The sequence below is a fragment of the Ranitomeya variabilis genome, chromosome 2 (assembly GCF_051348905.1).
Source record: "Ranitomeya variabilis isolate aRanVar5 chromosome 2, aRanVar5.hap1, whole genome shotgun sequence".
Lineage (NCBI taxonomy): Eukaryota > Metazoa > Chordata > Amphibia > Anura > Dendrobatidae > Ranitomeya > Ranitomeya variabilis.
This window is the reverse complement of record NC_135233.1, coordinates 461,127,381-461,151,594: the sequence shown is the minus strand read 5'-3', so window position 1 is coordinate 461,151,594 and position 24,214 is coordinate 461,127,381. Positions and strand designations below refer to the sequence as shown.

At 47.2% G+C, this 24,214-nt stretch overlaps 1 protein-coding gene across 1 annotated transcript in view; it reads right to left on the bottom strand.

Moving 5' to 3' along the window:
• The window catches only part of DRAP1 (DR1 associated protein 1), a 60,315-nt gene that overhangs the window by 7,092 nt on the left and 29,009 nt on the right, over window positions 1-24,214 (bottom strand). The gene's annotated exons all lie outside the window — the stretch shown is intronic.

Sequence of the window (24,214 nt, the reverse complement as noted above, 5' to 3'; positions counted from 1 at the left end):
GTCCATTCCTTGGTGTCCTTCTGTGGGAAGGGGTACATCGCCTCCAGATATTTGCGATTAGCGAATTTTTTCTCAGGCTGTGAGAGCTGTTTTTTAAGGATCGCCTTAAACTCCGGGTGGTTAGAGAAAACCTTAGGCGGCTTCAGAGGTCCTTCAAAGGAAATCTTATGTTCTGGGGCCTCTGGTGGCGGATCAGAAATGTCCAGCACCCGATGGATGGACGATATTATGTCCTCAACTAGCGCTATATTGCTAGGAGGGATTGGGATCAGGGACCCCTCCGTTTCTCTGTCCGAGTCAGAGTCGCAGATGCCTTCCAAATCCTGTGTATCACTGAGGCGTCCCCTGCTGGGTGGGCAGGGGAGGAGGCCCTCTCTGTTTGGGGATTGCGGAGATCTGCATTGTCTGTCCCTGGAATGGGACGGTCTAGATGACCTGGAGCTACGGTGTCTCTCCCTAGAGGGGGATGACCGTGTGCTATGGGATGACGCAGATGGACTTGATCTATGGATCCGCTTGCGTCTAGACGTGGATGTGCCAGGGTCATCTTGTCCCTGAGGCAAGTTCTCCCTTTGCTGGGTAACGGTCATAGCCGGGGCATGACCCTGCAGAGCCTGAAGCAATGTGGAAGTTAGGTTATCTATAGACTGCGTCATAGATTGCGACATCTGAGTAGCCCATTCCGGCGTGGCATTAGACACCGAGGCATTGGCAGGGGCTTCTTGAGGCTGTGACACATTAGTTTGTATACAGTTCTGACAATACGGGTACGTGCTACTACTGGGGAGAGCGGTCCCGCAGGCTGTGCAGAATGCATAATAGCAGTTCTGCCTTGTTCTCTTGGACCTTGAGCCCTGCATAATGCACAAAGTGCAGAGGTGCTGCCAGCAGATGGACCTTACAGGGGTAGAGAACCTACAGGGGAGCCTTATAGGTAATATGGATTCACAGCTGAGTAAAAAGAACCCAGCTGTGATCTTACCCCACCAGTGTGCCCCGAGGTCCAGCGCCGAAGATCCACAGTCCTGTGCCCCCCGGAGACTGGCTGCCTGGTCCTGGTCCTGCAGACCGGGAGATGCAGGGTTAATCTGCAGCCGAAAATGGCTGCAGAGACAGAGAAGAGAGGAGGAGAAGGGGGCGGAGAGCTGGAAAAAGGCGGCAAGGCTGTAAAAAACCCGCCCTTTCTGTCTCGATCCGCCCCCTGTATGACACTGTAGAGTGTCATATTTGTCATCCGGGGGGCGGGCTGGGGGACGGAGAGGAGGCTGCTGCTTCAGCTAGGCCGAAGCCGGGGCCTAAATTAGATGCCTGAGGCCCAGAAGGGCTCCAGGCCGGCGTGAAAGTCCGGGAGGGGGTCGGATCTGAACCGGACCCCTCCGGATTTAAAGGCAGGATAGCGGTGGGGCTGTAAGCGAGAGGGGGGCCCTGTGAGGGGTCCCCCTGAGGCAGTATAGAGCTGGTGCTGCCGCAGAGACAGGGACGCAAGGAGCCCTGTGTCTGTATGTGCCATGCCTGCCTGCACTCCCCCCGGCCCCAACAGGAGCCCGCAGCTGGGCTGGGGTCCCTGGATGCAGGCGCAGTGTGCTGGCCCATTGCTGGGAGCTGTAGGATGCTGCCTGTACAGGCCCTACCTGAGGTGTCTCAACGCAATACCCCCAGAGGGGGATAGGGAGGGTGCTGTTGTCACCTTCAGGAGCCTTTATCCTCGCCTCGACCTCAACCCAGAAACCAAAAGGAATTGGGGAAGGAGGGGGGGGTCTCGACTTCGAACCAGCACCCGAGGGGCTGGGGAAGGAGCAGCATGGGGAATAGCCATCTCAACTTCAACTGGGCACCCCATAATAGGGGGCCGAGGAAGGAGCCATGCCGGGAGTCTCACAGGAGACCCTCTTTTCTTCATCTGTAATCCCGTCGGAAAACGGAGTAAAAATCTTTAGGTGTGCCTCCTTTGCGACACTAAGCAAAAACTGGAGAAGGCTGATGCCGTCCAGGGGTGTATACTGCACAGGAGGAGCCACAGTTAATCTTTTTCAGATTATGCATAGTGTCGCCTCTTAGTGGACAGCAGCATAACACCCATGGTCCTGTGTCCCCCAATGAGGCGACAGAGTAATTAAGTTTTATTCTCCCTGCAACTGCTTGCTTGCAGTCATCAAGGATAGTGCCTGGAGCAACAACAGTGCAACAAAACAGTTAATAGTTGAGATACAGCCAGCAGCTGCAGCCAGAATAAATCTTCATTTTCTCCCTTTAGCAGCTCTTCCAAAACTACAGATAAAGAGTAGTGATGAGTGAGCGTGCTGGGAGAAGGTATTATCTGAGCATGCTCATGTGCTAATAGTTGTCAAGCACGCCCAAGATATTGTTTTCAAATCGGGGTGGCTGCATGGTTGTCGAACAGCTGCGAGACACACAGTCGCGTGGGACTCAAACATATTATTTGAGCACGCCGAAAACACCATTATCACACGAGAATGCTCAGATAACACCTTATCCCAGCACGCTCGCTCATCACTAGTACAGAGCATTTCATTTTGCAGGCAGGTTTGCTTTAAATACGGACAGCAAAGTTTACAAGAATGGGTGGCAGCTTGGGTCACATTTTACAACATTGCCAAGGACAATAACTGTGTTAAAACTATACCAGATGACTGCAAAATGCAGATTGAAACCTACATAGAATGGCAAAAACTTATAACTTACAGCTTCTTTGCATGGTCCATGAAAAAGGAAAACATGATTTTGAAAGACAAAAACTACTGATAACTAAAGATTTGAAATTCCCCATTCCACACCCTATGAATGGGCTTCGCCCATGAAACGATGTATCGTCTATCCACAGCATGGATGATAACAGCTGGAATGCTCTGATGAACCATAATCTACTAAAGCAAATTTTGCACCTATGTATTATTACGTGGATCCCTTAGACCTGATCAGGCTGGTACACTTTCTTGCAAACTCAATGTCACCACAGCTGTATAATCCTTTTTGAAATATTAAACTCAATCTCTGCCCACCTAGCCTGATGGACAGCTCCTCAGTGTACCTCCTTCCTGCTGTGATCTCACACTGCTCAGAAGAAGCTGCAGCTGTCAGGCTAGGTGGGCGAAGACTGAACTAGCTTCACTTCAGCTGGACTGCTAGGAGAATGATAAAAATTCTGAGATGGGTTTTTCTTTTTTAAGCAAGTACAGCAGCCTCAGCAGATCCAAGATCTGATAAATAATATATACAGTTTGCACGGTGAAATCTGGTGACAGATCCGCATTAACAAAATTACTACAGAATGAAGGACTTCTCTCTAAATCCTGAAAAAAATATTGTGTGTATAACAAGATCAATTCAAGTGCTATTTAAAACCCCGGCGTGCCTCCCGCAGTGTGCGGGTTTATTCTCACTCACGCTGATAGCACCAGATTGATTAAATCTAATCATGCAGATTATTTCATAGCTTTTTCTATTGAAAAAGCCATACGAGGATTTGCTTTTGCAGTGCTAAAATGGGAAAAATAAATGAATAAAACACTAAGGCACATGTGCACATGTAGGAAATGTGGTGCAGAATTTTCTGCACAAAATCCGCAGCTGCGGATTTGCCACTGCAGATTTTAATTACGGAGGGGTGCAGAAACGCTGCAGATCCGCACAAAAGAAGTGACATGCACTTCTTTTAAAACTGCAGCAATTCCGCACTGCTTTTTTTTTTACCCATTGATTTACATTGTACTGTAAATCACAGTGCGGATCTGCAGCGTTTCTGCGCGGAAATATCCGCTGCGGATTCGCAGCAAATCCGCGTCGTGTGCACGTAGCCAAAGTCTGAAAAGCTTTTGGGGTTTTGTTTTTACTATATGCATCCTTAATTAAAAATGACTCAAATATTATTCTCCAGGTCCATACGATTATGGCGCTACTAAGCTTGCCTAATATATATATTTTTTCATTTAAATAGAGAGGAACAAAATTCAGAAGTTTGTAAAAATAAACTCTTGCATCGCTTTTTTTTTTTTTTTTGGGGGGGGAGGACCCAGTAACATTTTTAATTTTCCGTCGATGGAGCTGTGTAAGGGCTTATTTTCTTGCGTGGAGACACGACGCTTTCATTATTTGGGGGACATGACATTTTGATTTTTTTTATTGCATTTTTTGGGGGTGGACGAATCAGAGAGGGAGTGATAACTTTAGATTTGCAATTCTGACTTTTGAATTTTTTATTTTTTTTCTTAAGGCTTTAACCGTATGGCTCAATGGTTACTATATTTGGATAGACTGGACATTTACAGACACGCCAATACCAGATATTTGCTCCTCTAATTCCTTTATTATTAATGGGGAAAATGTAAGGGAATCAAGTTTGTTTGTTGTTTTTAAACATTTTTTTGTACCCTTTGGGAACTTGATCCTGCGATCACCTGAATCGCTTTTACTATAAACTGCAATACCAGAGCATATAGTGATAATCGTGGCCTTTCTATAGAGCTTTAAGTATTAAGGAGCTTCCACGATGACAGTGATCGAGTCTTCTTCAGGCCTCCGGCTGCACATGTAACCCATCGTTCCCCCGCGGCTGTATCACAAGAGGCCGATGGGAGCCGGTGAGTGCGAGCACAAGTGCTCACTCCAATTAAATGCCACTAGATGACAGCTATGTAATATTCCATGTGCGGTGGGAACTTCGATCCAGATCCCCTTCAAAACAGGAACCCCCACACGCATGTACATAAAGAAGCGTTGAGGGGGTCTCCACTGCCAATCAATGGTTTGTGCAGTGTTATACAGGGCTCAACATTCAGAGAACTGCTAGATCTGCAAACTACAGCAAGCAGCCCATCACTGGAATCAGAATCTCAGCCCCTACATCATGCTGCTCTCAGATGAGATAGCCAAATTTTGGGTACAGATTTTCTTTAAAGACTTGAGAAGCTGTATCTACCTTGCTTCATTCTTCAATAGTTGTGCTCCCCTTCCCCCCCTGCAGCTTTCCTCTTTAGATCAGATAATGTGCTTACAGTTTATTACAGGCTCACTAAAAAGTCAATAAATTAGCTCTCTAAGCAAGGGAAATAGGGTTGGAGAAGCACTTAACATCGATCCTTCCTTTAGGCCTCAAATGTTTGGTGGGTCTAACCCTCACTGATCAGATCCAGGAGTCACAACGATCCTGCAAGTCCAGCGGCTGTTCTTAACCCCTTCACGACATGCGCCGTACATGAACACATGTCGTGTCTCCCCCCTTTGATGTGGGCTCCGATGCTGAGCCCACATCTTTCCCGGTACATGTCAGCTGTTTTGAATTCTTGACATGTGCCTATAACAGCGGCAGGTGGAATCGCGATCCACACGCGGCTGTTAACCTGTTAAATGCTGTTGTCAAATCTCTGACAGCAACATTTAACGCGTGCTTCCGGCAATGCCACCCATCGGTGACCCCTTACGCGATTGTGGGTCACTGATGGGTTGGCCTGACAGAGGTCTCCAACAGACCTCTATGGTTGTCATTGCCGGATTGCTATGAGCGCTGCCCGGTGGTCGGCAATCATAGCAAGTGAGCATTTCCGCTAAATACAGGCAATCTGATAATCGCTTGTACAGTACAGACCAAAAGTTTGGACACACGTTCTCATTTAAAGATTTTTCTCTATTTTCATGACAATGAAAATTGTAAATTCACACTGAAGGCATCAAAATTATGAATTAACACATGTGGAATTATATACTTAACAAAAAGTGTGAAACAACTGAAATTATGTTTTATATCCTAGGTTCTTCAAAGTAGCCACCTTTTGCTTTGATGCCTGCTTTTCACACTCTTGGCATTCTCTTGATGAGCTTCAAGAGGTAGTCTTGTGTGTAGTTGCGCCCACTGTACCGCCGGTAGACAGGCGGAAAGGGAGCCCAGTAGTGACATGGCTTTCCTCAGTGTCATGGAGGGGTTCTTTAAGGCTTTTGTTACTATATAAATAATTTTTTCTTTCTTGTGGGCTGGAAGGCGACATTCTTATTTTTGAGAGTCCAATGTTAGCCCTAAGAATTCTTGTATTCTGCTGGGCTCTAGCCTTGACTTCTCTAGATTTAGAAGCCAACTCATGTTCACTAGAGTTCTCATCACTGTCTCCCTCTGCTCTCTGCAGTGTTGGGCCGAGTCGCTCGCTATTAGAAAATTGTCCAAATAGAGAATTATAAGGATGTCTTGTGCCCTTAGGTGAGCCATCATTTCTGCTACTAGCTTTGTGAACACGCGGGGGCTAGAGAGATTCCAAAAGGAAGGGCCCTGTATTGGAATTCTCTTATCTCCCCTTTTATGGAAACTGCTAGTCTGAGGAATTTCCGAGACTGTTCGTGGATGGGGACACGATAGTACGCGTCGCGAAGATCCAAGACGGTCATAAAACAGTTTGGGAATAGTAGTTTGATGGTGGATTTTATGGACTCCTATCTTGAGTTTGACATATCCATTCAGTTTCCGTAAATGAATTATCGTCCGATAAGTGCCGTTTGGTTTTGATACTAGAAATAACGGGGAGTAGAAACCCTTTCCCTTCTCTTAAGGGGGAACTTCCTGAAGGACTGATTTCTCTACTAGGTTCAAGACCTCGCATACTATAGGGCCTTTTGTTTCCCTACAGAAAATCTTAGGGGAGTCACCACATGGTTTTGAGGGGAGGAGAGAAAGGAAGACTATCCGTAAGCCTGATTTGATTAGATTTAATATCCAAGGGCTGCCTGAGATTTTTTTCCAGGCCGGAAGGAAAAGGGTTAATCTCCCCCCCCACCCTGGGCAAACCGTCACTTTGAAGATTTGTCGTCTTGGGAAGAACTGCCAAAGAGGTACCCTCTGTTTTTCCTTCTTCCCATTTATTCTGACCTCCCGGGGGTTTCCTACAAAAAAACCTTTTGCTCCGAAAGGACCATTTAAATGACACAGGCCCTAGGTTCGGGAATCCCTTTTTCTTATCCCTGGCTTGTTGGAGGATAGCACCTGGCTTTTTGGAGGATATCATCCAAAGTTTCTCCGAATAAATATTGGCCCTCACATGGGATGGAGCATAACTTAAGTTTAGTTTGTAGGTCCCCTGTCAAACATTTAAGCCATAAGGTTCTCCGAGCTGCATTTGAGAGGGCTGCAGATTTAGATGTTAAACGGACAGAGTCAGCCAATGAATCTGCTAAAAAGGCCGCTGCACCTTTTATCATAGGAATGGATTCCAAGATTTTATTTCTGGGTGCCCCTTCCCTTAGTTGTTTCTCCAAATGGTCTACCCATACCATTAGTGATCTGGAGGTACATGTTGCTGCAATAGCTGGCCTTAGGTTTCCCCCTGCTGACTCCCAGGCCCCTTTAAGAAAGGTGTCAGCTTTATCTAAGGGGTTTTTAAGTGTACCCATGTCCTCAAAGGGGAGGGCGAATTTTTTCGAGGCTTTAGCTACTGCAACGTCCAGTCTAGGTGCTTTGTCCCAAGATGTGGTTGCCTCCTCTTCAAAGGGGTATTTCTTTCTAAGGGAAGGTACCGAGGAATTCTTCCTATCTGGCTTCTCTCTTTCTTTTTTTGATTAAAGCCTGGATATTTTCATTAAGAGGGAACACTTTGCGTTTCTTTTGCCCTAACCCCCAAACATAATATCTTGTACTGATTTATCAGGACGAGGGTCTACCACACCCATAGTAGATCTCACTGCTTTTACTAGTGAGTCTACTTCGTCAAGGGGAAAACAATGACGCCCCCCTATCTCCTCGGCCGAGGAAGAGTCTGACATATCCGAGTCAATAGTCCCAGAGGTAGAAGGGTCAGATTGAGAATATGTTATGGGGTTCTTCTTTTTGGCTTTATCTCCCTGTTTTAGGGATGAAAGGGCACTCTGGACCTCAGATCTGATTACAGATCTGAGTTCTGAAGCAAAATCCGGGGTTTCCTCACAAACAAACAATTTGTTGTGTAAAAGCCGCAGAGCTTCTTGATCCAGGATTCCAGCAAGGCTCTGTCACAGGTGGGACAACTCCTGTTTTTCATTTTCCCTAGTCTCTTCCTTCCCTAATAAAAGGGAAGAGAAGGACTCACATTACAATAGTGAACTTTCTCGAAGATCACTCACCAGTGGATGTGGTCACAGGTACCGGTTCTGGAGGAGGGATTGGGTCTCGGAGAGGATCATCCATGGAAGGAGACTTGCTCGTTGCAGCAGATTTGCTGTGCTGCGTGGAATGGCTACTGGACCGGTTCCTCCTTCCTTGATTCTGCCCATCTGACTGCTTGCGGCGGTGATGTTGCAGCTTCTGCCGCCGCCTAAGCTGTGGCTGCTGCTGCTCCTGATCGCTGTCCTCCATCCTGAGGGACTGCATTCAGCAAGCAGGTTTGCAGGTTTTAAAATATGCTGCTCGTATGACGTCACCTCCCTCCCCCATCAGTCGGGGAGCGCCTCTGGGCATGCGCCCACTGGGGAACCTGGAAAGACCTCATTACATCCGGCTTGGCGGCTATCTTGGTTTACCCACGCTCCACTGCGCGTGCGCCCGCCCGAACCCGGAAGTCCTTTCTTTATTTCTGGTGCGGTAGCCATCTTGTCGCACCATCTGGGTACACCCATCGGGAACCTGGAGCCCCTGAATTCTTTCCGAAGCGGCGGCCACGCTTCTCCTCCTCCCCCCTACCCCCCCCCCCCTGCAGACCCCCTCGGTCCCAGTGATGGCGGCTTCAGGTACCGCACCAGCCGTGGCAGGGGCCTCCCCGCTGCCAGGACCCGGACTGGTTGGCCCTGGATCATCTGAATCTTCAGACGGCGTCCTAAAATTCAGGTACCATGAAACTGAAGGTTCCCAGTCAGGGACCGGAAACCAACTGATGCAAGGGAGAGGTACCGCCCTTTTAATCTGTAGGTTCCCTGTCCCTGAAGGGCAGATCCCCTCTCTCCGTGGTGCTGTCATAAGGTACCATTACCAACGATCACGGCCAGGTCGTATCGCTGGTCGTGATCGTTGGTAAGTCGTTTAGTGTAACTCGTTGTGTGGTCGCTGGGGAGCGGTCACACAGACAGCTCTCTCCAGCGACCAACGATCAGGGGAACGACTTCGGAATCGTTGAAACTGTCTTCAACTATGCCGAAGTCCCCCTGCAGCACCCGGGTAACCAGGGTAAACATCGGGTTACTAAGTGCAGGGCCGCGCTTAGTAAGCCGAAATTTACCCTGGTTACCATTGTAAAAGTAAAAAAAAAAAAAAAAAATAACAGTACATACTCACATTCTGATGTCTGTCACGTCCCCCGGCGTCCACAGGGTTACGCGCTGCTGCTCAGAGCTTCCTGCACTGAATGCGTCAGCGCCGGCAGTAAAGCAGAGCACAGCGGTGACGTCACCGTTGTGCTCTGCTTTACGGCCGGCGCTGACAGTCAGTGCAGGAAGCTCTCGGCAGCAGCGCGTAACCCTGTGGACGCCGGGGGACGTGAGACATCAGTATGTGAGTATGTACTGTTATTTTTTTTTTAACTTTTACAATGGTAACCAGGGTAAATATCGGGTTACTAAGCGCGGCCCTGCGCTTAGTAACTTGATATTTACCCTGGTTACAAGTGAACTGGACTTCTAGCTCCGACCAGCGATATCACAGCGGGATACAGATCGCTGCTGCGTGTCAAACACAACGAGATCGCTATCCAGGACGCTGCAACGTCACGGATCGTCGTCGTTCTCGCTGCAAAGTCGCTTAGTGTGAAGGTACCTATAGGAGACTGGAGAAAAATATAGTTCTTACCGATAACGGTATTTCTCTGAGCCCACGACGGCACCACGGAGAGTGGGGATCCGCCCACCAAGGACAGGAAACCTACAGATAAAAAGGCGGTACCTCTCTCCTGCATCAGTTGTTTACTAAAGAACGATGGGAGACTATGAACAGAGACTTGCTTTAAACATTATCTAAATACTTATCATGAGATACCGCGTGACTATTATACTATTAACATAAGGCACTATATTAAATGTGCACACCCAGGAAGTGAAGGGAGGGAATGTACGGGTGCCGTCGTGGGCTCAGAGAAATACCGTTATCGGTAAGAACTATATTTTTCTCTGACGCCCACGACGGCACCACGGAGAGATTTGCAGAGATTTGTACATTAGGGAGGGACCACCGCTTCCAGAACCCTTTTACCGAAGGTAAGGTCTGAAGAGGAAGTAAGGTCCAATCTATAGTGCCTATAGAAGGTGGATGGTGAAGACCAGGTAGCAGCTTTACATATCTGCTCAATAGAAGCTCCGGCCTTCTCCGCCCAAGAGGTTGCCACTGCTCTTGTTGAGTGTGCCTTGATATTTCCCGGAACGGGTACGCCACTCGCTGAGTATGACAGGCTGATGGCTTCTGTAATCCATCTTGCCAGGGTGCCTTTAGATGCTTTCTTCCCCTTCCGGGGACCCTGGAAACACACAAAGAGAGAGGAATCCTGCCTACTCTCCCTAGTGGCTTCTATGTAAAGTATCAGACATCTCCTTACATCTAATGTATGTAACGCCTCTTCCTCTGTTTTTGGGGTTAGGACAGAAGGAGGGCAGAGATATTTCCTGTGTCCTATGAAAACGGGATGCCACTTTTGGGAGATACGCAGGGTCAGTTTTTAGGATGACCCCATCATCCAGGATTTGCGTGAAAGGGGGGTTGGCGGATAGGGCCTGGATATCACTGACCCTACGTGCGGAAGTGCAACTAGCAGGGAAGTTTTTAGGGATAAGATTTTGACTGAAGCATCCGCTAAGGGTTCAAAGGGAGGTTTAGATAATGCCCTAAGAACTAAATTTAAATCCCACTGAGGGGTAGATTTCACGGGTAGAGGCCTTGATTTACCGGCTGCTTTGATGAATCTAGATATCCATCGATTTCCTGCTAAATCATAGTTGAACAGAGCTCCTAGGGCCGCTACATGAACTTTTAAGGTGTTTGTGGCCAGACCCAACTCTAATCCATTCTGCAGAAACTCCAGAATGGCATTAAGGGGGACGCCCTCCCCAATTTTGGAGCCTGAAGATGAAAGAAATTTTTTCCAAACTTTCCTGTATTGTCTGGTTGTAACGGGCTTCCTACTTTGTAACAGTGTAGAAACTAGCCCCGGAGAAAAACCCCTGTTTTCTAGTAGCTCCCTTTCAAAAGCCAAGCTGTCAAGTGCAAACTTGCCACCTGAGGATGATGCACTGGGCCATGGGAGAGAAGGTTCGGGAGATCCGGCAGAACCCATGGATCGGAGATGGACATTCTCATCATCCAGGAAAACCAAGGCCTTTTCGGCCAGAAAGGGGCAATCAAGATCATGTGAGCCCCGTCCTCCCGAATCTTCCTCAGCACCGCTGGAATCAGAGCAATAGGGGGAAAAGCATACGCTAGTTGATGGTTCCAGGGTATCAGGAACGCATCCAGGGAAACAGGGTTCCCCCACGGTGTTATTGAGCAAAAGGTGTTCACTTTTTTGTTCAGATGGTTTGCGAAGAGGTCTATGTTTGGTGTGCCCCATTTTACCGAGATTTGATTGAACACCGACTGATTTAGCTCCCATTCCCCCTGCCTCAAGCGGGAGCGACTTAAGTAGTCTGCTCTGAAATTGTCTACCCCCTTTATGTGCAGGCCCGATAGAGATTGAAAGTTGCTTTCGGCTATGTGGAAGATTGAGCTGGTTATCTCCATCGGACTCTGAGAACGGGTACCCCCTTGGTGATTCAGATATGCTATCACCACCTTGTTGTCCGACATAATTCTGACATGGTGAGACCGAAGGGGCCCCAGTAACTCTAAGAGTGCAAATTTGACTGGCAACAGTTCTTTCATATTGGAGGACGCTTTTTCCAGATATGGAGCCCAATTCCCCTGAGCTAACAGGTCGTTCAGGTGAGCCCCCCACCCGCTGGGACTCGCGTCCGTTGTCACTACCCGAGATACTGGAGTCACCCACGGGATTCCCTGAGAAAGATTGCTTAGCGATGTCCACCAGCCTAGAGACCGAATTGTGTTTAGAGATAAAACGAGCTGACCTTCTAAATTCCCTTTTAGAGAGACTTCCTCTGACAAGATTTGCCATTGAAGTTCCCTTGAGTGTAAATGAGCCCATTGGACTGCCGGGATGCAGGCCGTCATGGATCCCAGGATGGACATCGCTTGGCGCAGTGTTATGGAGGGGTTGTCTCGCCTTCTGGATACCAGATTTATGATGTTTTGGATTTTTTCCCCTGGAAGGCGACATTCTTGTTTTATAGAGTCCAGAGTGAGACCCAGGTACTCCTGGATCTGGCATGGTAACAATCTGGATTTCTTTGGGTTTATTAACCAACCTAGTTCTTCCAGAGAATGTCTGATTGTTTTCAGCTGTTCCTCGCAATGTTGTGGAGAGGAACCTATTATCAAAAAGTCGTCGAGGTATGGTACTATCAGGGTATCTTTCTCCCACAGGTGAGCCATTACCTCCGCAACTATTTTTGTGAAGACCCGCGGAGCTATAGCCAACCCGAAGGGTAGGGCTAAGAATTGAAAATGGTATACCACCCCCCTTATATAGACCGCTATTCTGAGGAATTTCTGATGATCTTTGTGAATAGGGACGTGGTAGTAGGCGTCCCTTAGATCCAGGACTACCATGAAACAGTGGAAACTAGGGTTGAGCGACCTTTGCTTTTTTAGAATCGAGTTGAGTTTCGTGAAACCCGACCTTCTCGAAAGTCGGATCGCCTGAAATCAGACGATTCTAGTCAAAAGTCGGGTTTCGGATCGGAACACGAAACCCAATGCAAGTCAATGGGAACTATATTTTTAATCGATCTCTCTCTCTCTCTCTCGATCTCTCTCTCTCTCTCTCTCTCTCTCTCTCTCGATCTCTCTCTCTCTCTCGATCTCTCTCTCTCTCTCTCTCGATCTCTCTCTCTCTCTCTCGATCTCTCTCTCTCTCTCTCTCTCGATCTCTCTCTCTCGATCTCTCTCTCTCGATCTCTCTCTCTCGATCTCTCTCTCGATCTCTCTCTCTCGATCTCTCTCTCTCTCTCGATCTCTCTCTCTCTCTCGATCTCTCTCTCTCTCTCGATCTCTCTCTCTCTCTCGATCTCTCTCGATCTCTCGATCTCTCTCGATCTCTCTCTCTCTCTCGATCTCTCTCTCTCTCGATCTCTCTCTCTCTCTCGATCTCTCTCTCTCTCTCGATCTCTCTCTCTCTCTCGATCTCTCTCTCTCTCTCTCTCTCTCTCGATCTCTCTCTCTCGATCTCTCTCGATCTCTCTCTCTCTCTCTCTCTCTCTCTCGATCTCTCTCTCTCTCTCTCGATCTCTCTCTCGATCTCTCTCTCTCGATCTCTCTCTCTCTCTCTCTCTCGATCTCTCTCTCTCTCTCTCTCGATCTCTCTCTCGATCTCTCTCTCGATCTCTCTCTCGATCTCTCTCTCGATCTCTCTCTCTCTCTCTCTCTCGATCTCTCTCTCTCTCTCGATCTCTCTCTCTCTCTCGATCTCTCTCTCTCTCTCTCGATCTCTCTCTCTCTCTCTCGATCTCTCTCTCTCTCGATCTCTCTCTCGATCTCTCTCTCTCTCGATCTCTCTCTCGATCTCTCTCTCTCTCTCTCTCTCTCTCTCGATCTCTCTCTCTCGATCTCTCTCTCTCTCTCGATCTCTCTCGATCTCTCTCGATCTCTCTCTCTCTCTCGATCTCTCTCTCTCTCTCTCGATCTCTCTCTCGATCTCTCTCTCTCTCTCGATCTCTCTCTCTCTCTCGATCTCTCTCTCTCTCTCTCTCGATCTCTCTCTCTCTCGATCTCTCTCTCTCTCTCTCTCGATCTCTCTCTCTCTCTCTCTCGATCTCTCTCTCTCTCTCTCTCGATCTCTCTCTCTCTCTCTCTCGATCTCTCTCTCTCTCGATCTCTCTCTCGATCTCTCGATCTCTCTCTCTCGATCTCTCTCTCTCGATCTCTCTCTCTCGATCTCTCTCTCTCGATCTCTCTCTCTCGATCTCTCTCTCTCGATCTCTCTCTCTCGATCTCGATCTCTCTCTCTCTCTCGATCTCTCTCTCTCTCGATCTCTCTCTCTCTCTCTCTCTCTCTCTCTCTCGATCTCTCTCTCTCTCTCGATCTCTCTCTCTCGATCTCTCTCTCTCTCTCTCGATCTCTCTCTCGATCTCTCTCTCTCTCTCTCGATCTCTCTCTCTCTCTCTCTCTCTCTCTCTCTCTCTCTCTCGATCGCATACCCGACCCCACACAGGGATCGGGTCGGGTTTCATGAGACGCCGACTTTACCAAAAGTCGGCGACTTATGAAAATGACCGATCCGTTTTGCTCAACCCTAGTGGAAACAACATCTTCAGCGAGGTTTTTAATGTCTCCATCTTGAACGGTTGGATTTCTAGGAATTTGTTTAACTCTTCCAGATTCACGGTAGTCCTGAATGTTTCTGAGGAAGAAGCCGGACGGCTCAGAGGGGAGTAGCACCCTTGACCTCTTTCTTGTAGGGGAACTTCCATGAGAACCCCTTTGTTTACCAGTCCCATGACTTCTTTTTCTAATGCCAGCTGTTCTTCCTCTGAAGATCTTAGAGAAGTCGTCCTGAACGAGGGGTGAGGGGGTTTTTGAAATTTAAATTTTAGTCCGGATCTTACTATGTTCAATACCCAAGGCCTGTTGGTAATTTTTTCCCAGGCTGAGGCGAAGAGGGCAAGTCTTCCCCCCACCTGGGGGCAAGCATTCATTGTGCAGGTTTTTTATTGTCGTTAGGGTTTTTGTTGAAGATGAAACCCTTGTTTTTGTTTCGCTTGTCCTCCCACCTATCCTGGTTTTGTCCCGGCTTCGGAAGAACCTCTTGCTCCGAAAGGGCCTTCTGTATGAAGGGAAGCCCAGGGAGGGAAAAGACTTCTTTTTATCCCCTGCTTTTTCTAGTATATCATCTAGAGTGGGCCCGAATAGGAACTCTCCTTCACAGGGAATTGTACATAATTTAGACTTGGTCTGGAGGTCTCCTGGCCAACATTTTAGCCAGAGGGCCCGCCTTGCGGCATTAGAAAACACTGCCGACCTAGCAGATAGTTTGATTGAGTCCGCCGAGGCGTCTGCCAAGAAGGCGGCAGCTCCACGCATAACGGGCAACATTTTTAGAATGGAGTCTCGGGAAGACCTGTTTTTGAGTTGGCTTTCCAATTGGTCTAGCCAAACCATCAGGGAGCGGGATGTACAAGCGGCAGCGACTGCTGGTTTAAGGCCTCCATCAGCCGCTTCCCATGAACCTCTGAGGAAACCATCTGCTTTCTTGTCCATTGGGTCTTTTAAGACCCCCATGTCCTCAAACGGAAGGGCATATTTTTTGGATGCCTTGGCGATTGCCACATCCAGGTTAGGTGCCTTATCCCAGTAGGAACAGGATTGGTCATTGAACGGATATTTCTTTTTTGGAGTGAGTAGCGACTTTCTCACAGGCTTTTTCCACTCTTTTTTTAATCAAAGATTGGATTTTTTCATTGAGGGGAAAGGCCCTTTTTTTCTGGTCAAGCCCTCCGAAAATTATGTCTTGGACGGATCTTTTGGGGTGAGGATCTGCCAGCCCCATAGTGTTCCTAACGGCTTTAACAAGACTATCAGTTTCTCCTATAGGAAAACAACTACGGCCCCCCGAGGAAGATGAAGATGATGATGATGAGGAGGAAGAATTAGATGAGTCTGAATCCATATCTTCCCCTGAATCACCCGATTCAGGAGATGGAGATCTGTGCTTAGTCTTCCTTCTCTTTTTTCCCCCTTTGAGGGTTTTAAAGGTCTCCTCTACCTGGATTTTAATCAGGTTTTTGAGATCTGCTGCAAACCCGGGAAGGCCTTCTGACACTGTCTGCTGAATACAAATACTGCAAAGTCTTTTGTCCCATGAAGATGGAAGATCTTCTTTGCACAGGGCACATATGATATGTTTAGTTTTACTTGCGCTTTTCTTCCCCTATGGTAAAAGACACAAAGATAGATTCTCACTATCGCTAACATTCACGGAGATCACTCACCACCTTATGGACCCATAAATACCGGTTGGGCATGATCCGTGTTTGCTTTAGAGCCGGATGCAATGCTGGACTCTTTGCTGCGTAGTGATCCAGAACGCACTCCGGTAGAGCCTTGGTGCCCTTTCTGGGTCCGTCGCTGCTTCTGCTGCTGCGGTGTTGGTTGTGGAGATGCCCTGGGCAGGGGAGATACCTGCTCCACATCGCTCACTGGTGAGCACTGGCCAGACTCCATTTTAGAAGCGCTTTTGCCCCCAGATGCCCCACTTAAAATAGTGGTGGAAGGCGCCATTTTTTTTTTTCGCGCCTGCGCAGATTGCCCGAGCATGAAATCCCGCGCCTGCGCATTCCTCCAGCGGCCGCACAGGCGCTCTAGGCGGGGATCGCAGCGCTTGTGCGCACGCAAGCCCCTGCCACTTGAAAACACGTCTGTTCCCGCGCGGGCGCTGATGGGGCAAGATGGCGGCGCACTTACTACACGCTGACCCCACGGTACTCCCGGGAGCTCAGGCTGCAGACTGACGCCAAGGAGCCACATCGCTCCTATCCATAGAGCGGACCCTTGGACACGGCTGCTGCTGGTGAGTCTTCTTAGAGAGGCGGCTCCTGCCACCTCTCTCCGCGCACCCTAAAAAGGCCTACCAGCCCCTAGCGGTGGCGCTTCGGGTCACATCATCTAACCGAGGCAGGGGGGCCCCCGCTGCCTGGATCGGCTGATTGGCCCCGGACTCCCACGAAGAAACTTTTCCTCTGACGGAGGTCTGTAGGTCTCCCATCAAGGACAGGAAACCAACTGATGCAGGAGAGAGGTACCGCCTTTTTATCTGTAGGTTTCCTGTCCTTGGTGGGCGGATCCCCTCTCTCCGTGGTGCCATCGTGGGCGTCAGAAAAATATATCATGCAGTTCCAGACAAACATTTCAGGCAATGTGATGAGGCGGGAGACACTCCACACCAGGTGGACATGCCCCATAGTGAAATCTCTCTGGAAAGATGTTGTTAATTAATTAACATTGTCCTGAAAAAGGATTTACTTCTACCACATTCAGTGCTTATTTTAGGTGACAGACCGATTAACCCCTTCCTGACGTCGGACGGGATAGTACGTCCGACGTCAGGTCTCCTGCTTTGATGCAGGGCTCCGCGGTGAGCCCGCATCAAAGCCGGGACATGTCAGCTGTTTTGAACAGCTGACATGTGCCCGCAATAGGCGCGGGCAGAATCGCGATCTGCCCGCACCTATTAACTAGTTAAATGCCGCTGTCAAACGCAGACAGCGGCATTTAACTACCGCATCCGGCCGGGCGGCCGGATATGACGTCATAGTCGACCCGTCACATGATCGGGGGTCGGCGATGCTTCTGAATGGTAACCATAGAGGTCCTTGAGACCTCTATGGTTACAGATCGCCGGCAGCTGTGAGCGCCACCCTGTGGTCGGCGCTCACAGCACACCTGCAATTCTGCTGTGTAGCAGCGATCTTATGATCGCTGCTACATAGCAGAGCCGATCGGGCTGTGCCTGCTTCTAGCCTCCCACGGAGGCTATTGAAGCATGGCAAAAGTGAAAAAAAAAGTTTAAAAAAAATGTGAAAAAAAAAAAAAAAATAAAAAATAAAAGTTTAAATCACCCCCCTTTCGCCCCAATCAAAATAAATCAATAAAAAAAAAAAAAAATCAAATCTACACATATTTGGTATCGCCGCGTTCAGAATCGCCCGATCAATAAAAAAAAGCATTAACCTGATCGCTAAACGGCGTAACGAGAAAAAAAATCGAAACGCCAGAATTACGTTTTTTTGGTCGCCGCGACATTGCATTAAAATGCAATAACGGGTGATCAAAAGAACGTATCTGCACCGAAATGGTATCATTAAAAACGCCAGCTCGGCACGCAAAAAATAAGCCCTCAACCGACCCCAGATCATGAAAAATGGAGACGCTACGGGTATCGGAAAATGGCGCAATTTTTTTTTTTTTTTTAGCAAAGTTTGGAATTTATTTTCACCACTTAGGTAAAAAATAACCTAGACATGTTTGGTGTCTATGAACTCGTTCTGACCTGGAGAATCATAATAGCAGGTCAGTTTTAGCATTTAGTGAACCTAGGAAAATAGACAAGCAAAAACCAAGTGTGGGATTGCACTTTTTTTGCAATTTCACCGCACTTGGAATTTTTTTCCCGTTTTCTAGTACACGACATGGTAAAACCAATGATGTCGTTCAAAAGTACAACTCGTCCCGCAAAAAATAAGCCCTCACATGGCCAAATTGATGGAAAAATAAAAAAGTTATGGCTCTGGGAAGGAGGGGAGTGAAAAACGAAAACGGAAAATCCCACGGTCATGAAGGGGTTAATGCCAATAGTAAAAAGTGTTGTCTTATTGATTATATTACCATGCAAACTAGAAACCACATAGCCGGACAATGGAGAACCAATACTTTATCAATAACCCAGGTGAAAAAACAGATATTTAATTTAATTATTTAAGATCATTTATTTAAGCCCTTCACCCCCAAGGGTGGTTTGCACGTTAATGACCGGGCAAATTTTTACAATTCTGACCACTGTCCCTTTATGAGGTTATAACTCTGGAACGCTTCAACGGATCTTGGCGATTCTGACATTGTTTTCTCGTGACATATTGTACTTCATGATAGTGGTAAAATTTCTTTCGATATAACTTGCGTTTACTTGTGAAAAAAAACGAATATTTGGCGAAAATTTTGAAAATTTTCGCAATTTTCCAACTTTGAATTTTTATGCCCTTGAATCACAGACATATGTCACGCAATATACTTAATAAGTAACATTTCCCACATGTCTACTTTACATCAGCACAATTTTGGAACCAACATTTTTTTTGTGACGGAGTTATAAGGGTTAAAAGTTGACCAGCAATTTCTCATTTTTACAACACCATTTTTTTTTTAGGGACCACATCTCATTTGAAGTCATTTTGAGGGGTCTATATGATAGAAAATACCCAAGTGTGACACCATTCTAAAAACTGCACCCCTCAAGGTACTCAAAACCACTTTCAAGAAGTTTATTAACCCTTCAGGTGTTTCACAGGAATTTTTGGAATGTTTAAATAAAAATAAACATTTAACTTTTTTTTCCACACAAAATTTATTTCAGCTCCAGTTTGTTTTATTTTACCAAGGCTAAGGCCATGTTCACACAGTGCGTTTTTTACTGCAGAACCGCAGCGGTTTTGCCGCTGCGGTTCCGCAGCTGTTTTCCATGCAGGGTACAGTACATTGTACCCTATGGAAAACAGGAACCACTGTGCACACGATCCTGAATTTAAAAAAAAAAAAGCCGCGCTGAATAGCTGCGGGAAAAAAGAAGGAGCATGTCACTTCTTTGCCCGAAACAGCAGCGGTTCTGCACCCATAGACCTCCATTGTGATGTCAAACCCGCAGTAAAACCCGCAGATCAAAAATATATCTGCGGGTTTTATTGCGGTTTGTGGTGCAGAACCGCTGCAGCCGGAAGTGCGGGGAAGCGGCCGGAAGTGCTTGGGCGGAGAGACATGGAGGCATACCGTCGCATGGAGATCGTGATTGATGTGTGTGTGTGTGTGTGTGTGTGTGTGTGTGTGTGTGTGTGTGTGTGTGTGTGTGTGTGTGTGTGTGTGTGTGTGTGTGTGTGTGTGTGTGTGTGTGTGTGTGTGTGTCCCCATGCGACGCTAGTGCCACCATTGTGCTAAGTCGCCGTATGGGACTACTACTCCCATCCGGTATTAGGATGGGAGAGTTGTCCCTGTGTCCGGCGACTTAGCACAATTGTAAAGTTACACAAAACACCTACACACAATACACATACATGACACACAGTACATACAACACATAACACAGAGTATATACTCACCAACAGCACACTTGTAGGCGAAGCCCTCGATCCTCCAGGAAAAAAAAAATCACAAAATAAAAAATCAAATCCATACTCCCTGTCCGCAGAATCCATAAAACGAGTGTCCCACGCCGATCGGCTGCTCTCCGGCGATACACTGCCAGGAGCGAAGCTCCTAGCAGTGTATCGCGTACTGTTCCGGAGTTCAATGACTCCGGCGTCTCGGTTAACAAGCAGTACAGCTGCGTTGAACTTTCCCACGCAGCACTGCCGTTAAGCGAGAGCGCCGGGGTCAATGACCGCCGGTAAACTCGCTCGCGCATGCGCAGTGACACACCGACAGGAACTATGGCTCCTGTCAGTGTGTTGCTGCAGCCGTGGAGAGCAGACATATCTCTGGATGTGTCTGTTCTCCATGGAAAATCTTCGTGGGATACGTGGCACTTAAATACGTGGCAATTAAATACGTGACACGTGGCACTTAAATACGTGGCACTGAAATACGTGGCACTGAAATACGTGGCACTGAAATACGTGGCACTGAAATACGTGGCACTGAAATACGTGGCACTGAAATACGTGGCACTGAAATACGTGGCACTTAGGCTATGTTCACATTTGCGTTGTGCGCCGCATGCGTCCTTTTTTTGATTGATTTTGGACGCAGCAAAAATGCAACTTGCTGCGTCCTCTGCGCCCGGATGCGTGCACTGCAGTGACGCATGCGGCGCAAAACGCAAGTGCGACGCATGTCCATGCGCCCCCATGTTAAATATAGGGGCGCATGACGCATGCGGCGCAGACCGCAAATGGGAACGTAGACTTAAATAGCTGGATAGAGCTGGATCCGCGGGCTGTGATCTGGCCTACGCTCAGCACTCTGCGGAGCGCTGTCATTCAAAACACGTCCACTCATTTTGGTGTTTAGTCCCAAAATGGAGGATGGAAGAAGAAAAGGGTTGGACAAGGAAATGACATCATTTCTTTTTTTTTTTCCCCCACTGCAGTTAAAGCTTTATTTGTGTCAAACACAGACAATCAGCAGAGAAAACTGCATAAAAAACCGCACTAAAAACCGCATCAAAAAACGCACCAAAAACGCACCTGCGTTTTCTGCCAAGAGCTGCGGTTTTTGTCCTGAAAAAAAAGGATTGAAATCAGGATCGTGTGAACATACCCTAACAGGAGAAAATAGACCCCAAAATTTGTTGTACAATTTGTCCTGAGTACGCTGATACCCCATATGTGAGGGTAAACCACTGTTTGGGGGCATGGCAGAGCTCAGAAGGAAAGGAGCGCCATTTGACTTTTCAATGCAAAATTGACTGGAATTGAGATGGGACGCCATGTTGCGTTTGGAGAGCCCCTGATGTGCCTAAACATTTAAACCCCCCCATAAGTGAAACCATTTTGGAAAGTAGACCCCTTAAGGAACTTATCTAGATGTCTGTTGAGCACTTTGACCCAACAAGTGCTTCACAGAAGTTTATAATGCAGAGCCGTAAAAATAAAAAATCATATTTTTTCACAAAAATGATCTTTTCGCCCCCATTTTTTTTATTTCCCCAACGGTAAGAGAAGAAATTAGACCACAAAAGTTGTTGTGCAATTTGTCCTGAGTACGACGATACCCCATATGTGGGGGTAAACCACTGTTTGGGCGCATAGCAGAGCTCGGAAGGGAAGGAGCGCTATTTTACTTTTCAATGCAAAATTGACTGGAATTAAGATGGGATGCCATGTTGCGCTTGGAGAGCCCCTGATGTGCCTAAACATTAAAAACCCCCACAAGTGACACCATTTTGGAAAGTAGACCCCCTAAGGAACTTATCTAGATGTGTTTTGAGAGCTTTGAACCCCCAAGTGTTTCACTACAGTTTATAACGCAGAGCCGTGAAAATAAAATCTTTTTTTTTCCCCACAAAACTTATTTTTTGGCCCCCAGTTTTGTATTTTCCCAAGGGTAGCAGGAGAAATTGGACCCCAAAAGATGATGTCCAATTTGTCCTGAGTACGCTGATACCCCATATGTTGGGGTAAACCCCTGTTTGGGCACACGGGAGAGCTCTGAAGGGAAGGAGCACGGTTTTCCTTTTTCAACGCAGAATTGGCTGGAATTCAGATCGGATGCCATGTCCCGTTTGGAGAGCCCCTGATGTGCCTAAACAGTGGAAACCCCCCAATTATAACTGAAACCATAATCCAAACACACCCCTTACCCTAATCCCAACAGTAACCCTAACCACCCCTCTAACCCAGACACACCCAACCCTGTTCCCAACCGTAAATGTAATCCAAACCCTAACCCTATCTTTAGCCCCAACCCTAACTGTAGCCCCAACCCTAGCCCTAACCCTAGCAATAACCCTAGCCCTATCACTAGCCCCAACCCTAGCCCTAACCCTAGCCCCAACCCTAGCCCTAACCCTACCCCCCACCCTAGCCCTAGCCCCAACCCTAACCCTAGCCCCAACCCTAACCCTAACTCTAGCCCTAACCCTAACGGGAAAATGGAAATAAATACATTTTTTAATTTTTTTATTTTTCCCCTAACTAAGGGGATGATGAAGGGGGGTTTGATTTACTTTTATAGCGGATTTTTATGATTGGCAGCCGTCACACACTGAAAGACGCTTTTCATTGCAAAAAATATTTTTTGCGTTACCACATTTTGAGAGCTGTAATTTTTCCATATTTGAGTCCACAGAGTCATGTGAGATCTTGTTTTTCGCGGGACGAGTTGACGTTTTTATTGGTAACATTTTCGGACACGTGACATTTTTTGATCGCTTTTTATTCCGATTTTTGTGAGGCAGAGTGATCAAAAACCAGCTATTCATGAATTTCTTTTGGGGGAGGCGTTTATACCGTTCCGCGTTTGGTAAAATTGATAAAGCAGTTTTATTCGTCGGGTCAGTACGATTACAGCGATATCTCATTTATATTTTTTTTATGTTTTGGCGCTTTTATACGATAAAAACTATTTTATAGAAAAAAATAATTATTTTGGTATCGATTTATTCTCAGGACTATAACTTTTTTTTTTTTTTTGCTGATGATGCTGTATGGCGGCTCGTTTTTTGCGGGACAAGATGACGTTTTCAGCGGTACCATGGTTATTTATATCAGTCTTTTTGATCGCGTGTTATTCCACTTTTTGTTCGGCGGTATGATAATAAAGCGTTTGCCTCTTTTTCTTACGGTGTTTACTGAAGTGGTTAACTAGTGGGGCAGTTTTATAGGTTGGGTCGTTACGGACGCGGCGATACTAAATATGTGTACTTTTATTTTTTTTTATTTTATTTAGCTAAAGAAATGTATTTATGGGAATAATATTTTTTTTTTTTCTTTATTTAGGATATTTTTTTTTTTATTTTTTTTTATTTTTTTCACACGTCGGGAATTTTTTTTTTACTTTTTTACTTTGTCCCAGGGGGGGACATTACAGATCATTGATCTGACAGTGTGCACAGCACTCTGTCAGATCGACGATCTGTTGTGCAGGGCTGCAGGCTTACCAGCGCCTGCTCTGAGCAGGCACTCGGTAAGCCACCTCCCTCCCTGCAGGACCCGGATGCCGCGGCCATCTTGGATCCGGGACCTGCGGCGAGGAGGGAGGTAGGAGACCCTCGGAGCAACGCGATCACATCGCGTTGCTCCGGGGGTCTCAGGGAAGCCCGCAGGGAGCCCCCTCCCTGCGCGATGCTTCCCTATACCGCCGGTACACCGCGATCATGTTTGATCGCGGTGTGCTGGGGGTTAATGTGCCGGGGGCGGTCCGTGACTGCTCCTGGCACATAATGCCGGATGTCAGCTGCGATATGCAGCTGACACCCTGCCGCGCTCCCCCCGTGAGCGCGGCCGATCGCGTATGACGTACTATCCCGTCGGTGGTCATATGGGCCCACCCCACCTCGACGGGATAGTACGTCTAATGTCAGAAAGGGGTTAATAATGTTGTATGAAAAAAATAGAAGCCACCAAATCTGACTCTCTTGAACTCTTCCGAGGTATTTGGGACCCATGGATCCTGACGGCGACTTTTCTAGAATAATGTATCTGTATAAACCACAACATAGACACCACTAATTGATAGGTATGACTTTTGTCCTACACGAATTATAGACTGTGTCAACATAATCCCCGAAAACTATCATTCCACCTCTCGTGTCTCCCCCTTTTCCTCATCCACCTCTCGTGTCTCCCCTTTTCCTCATAGTTTGTAAGCTTGCGAGCAGGGCCCTCATTCCTGCTGGTATCTATTTTGAACTGTGATTTCTGTTACGCTGTAATGTCTATTGCCTGTACAAGTCCCCTCTATAATTGGTAAAGCGCTGCGGAATATATTGGCGCTATATAAATAAAAATTAT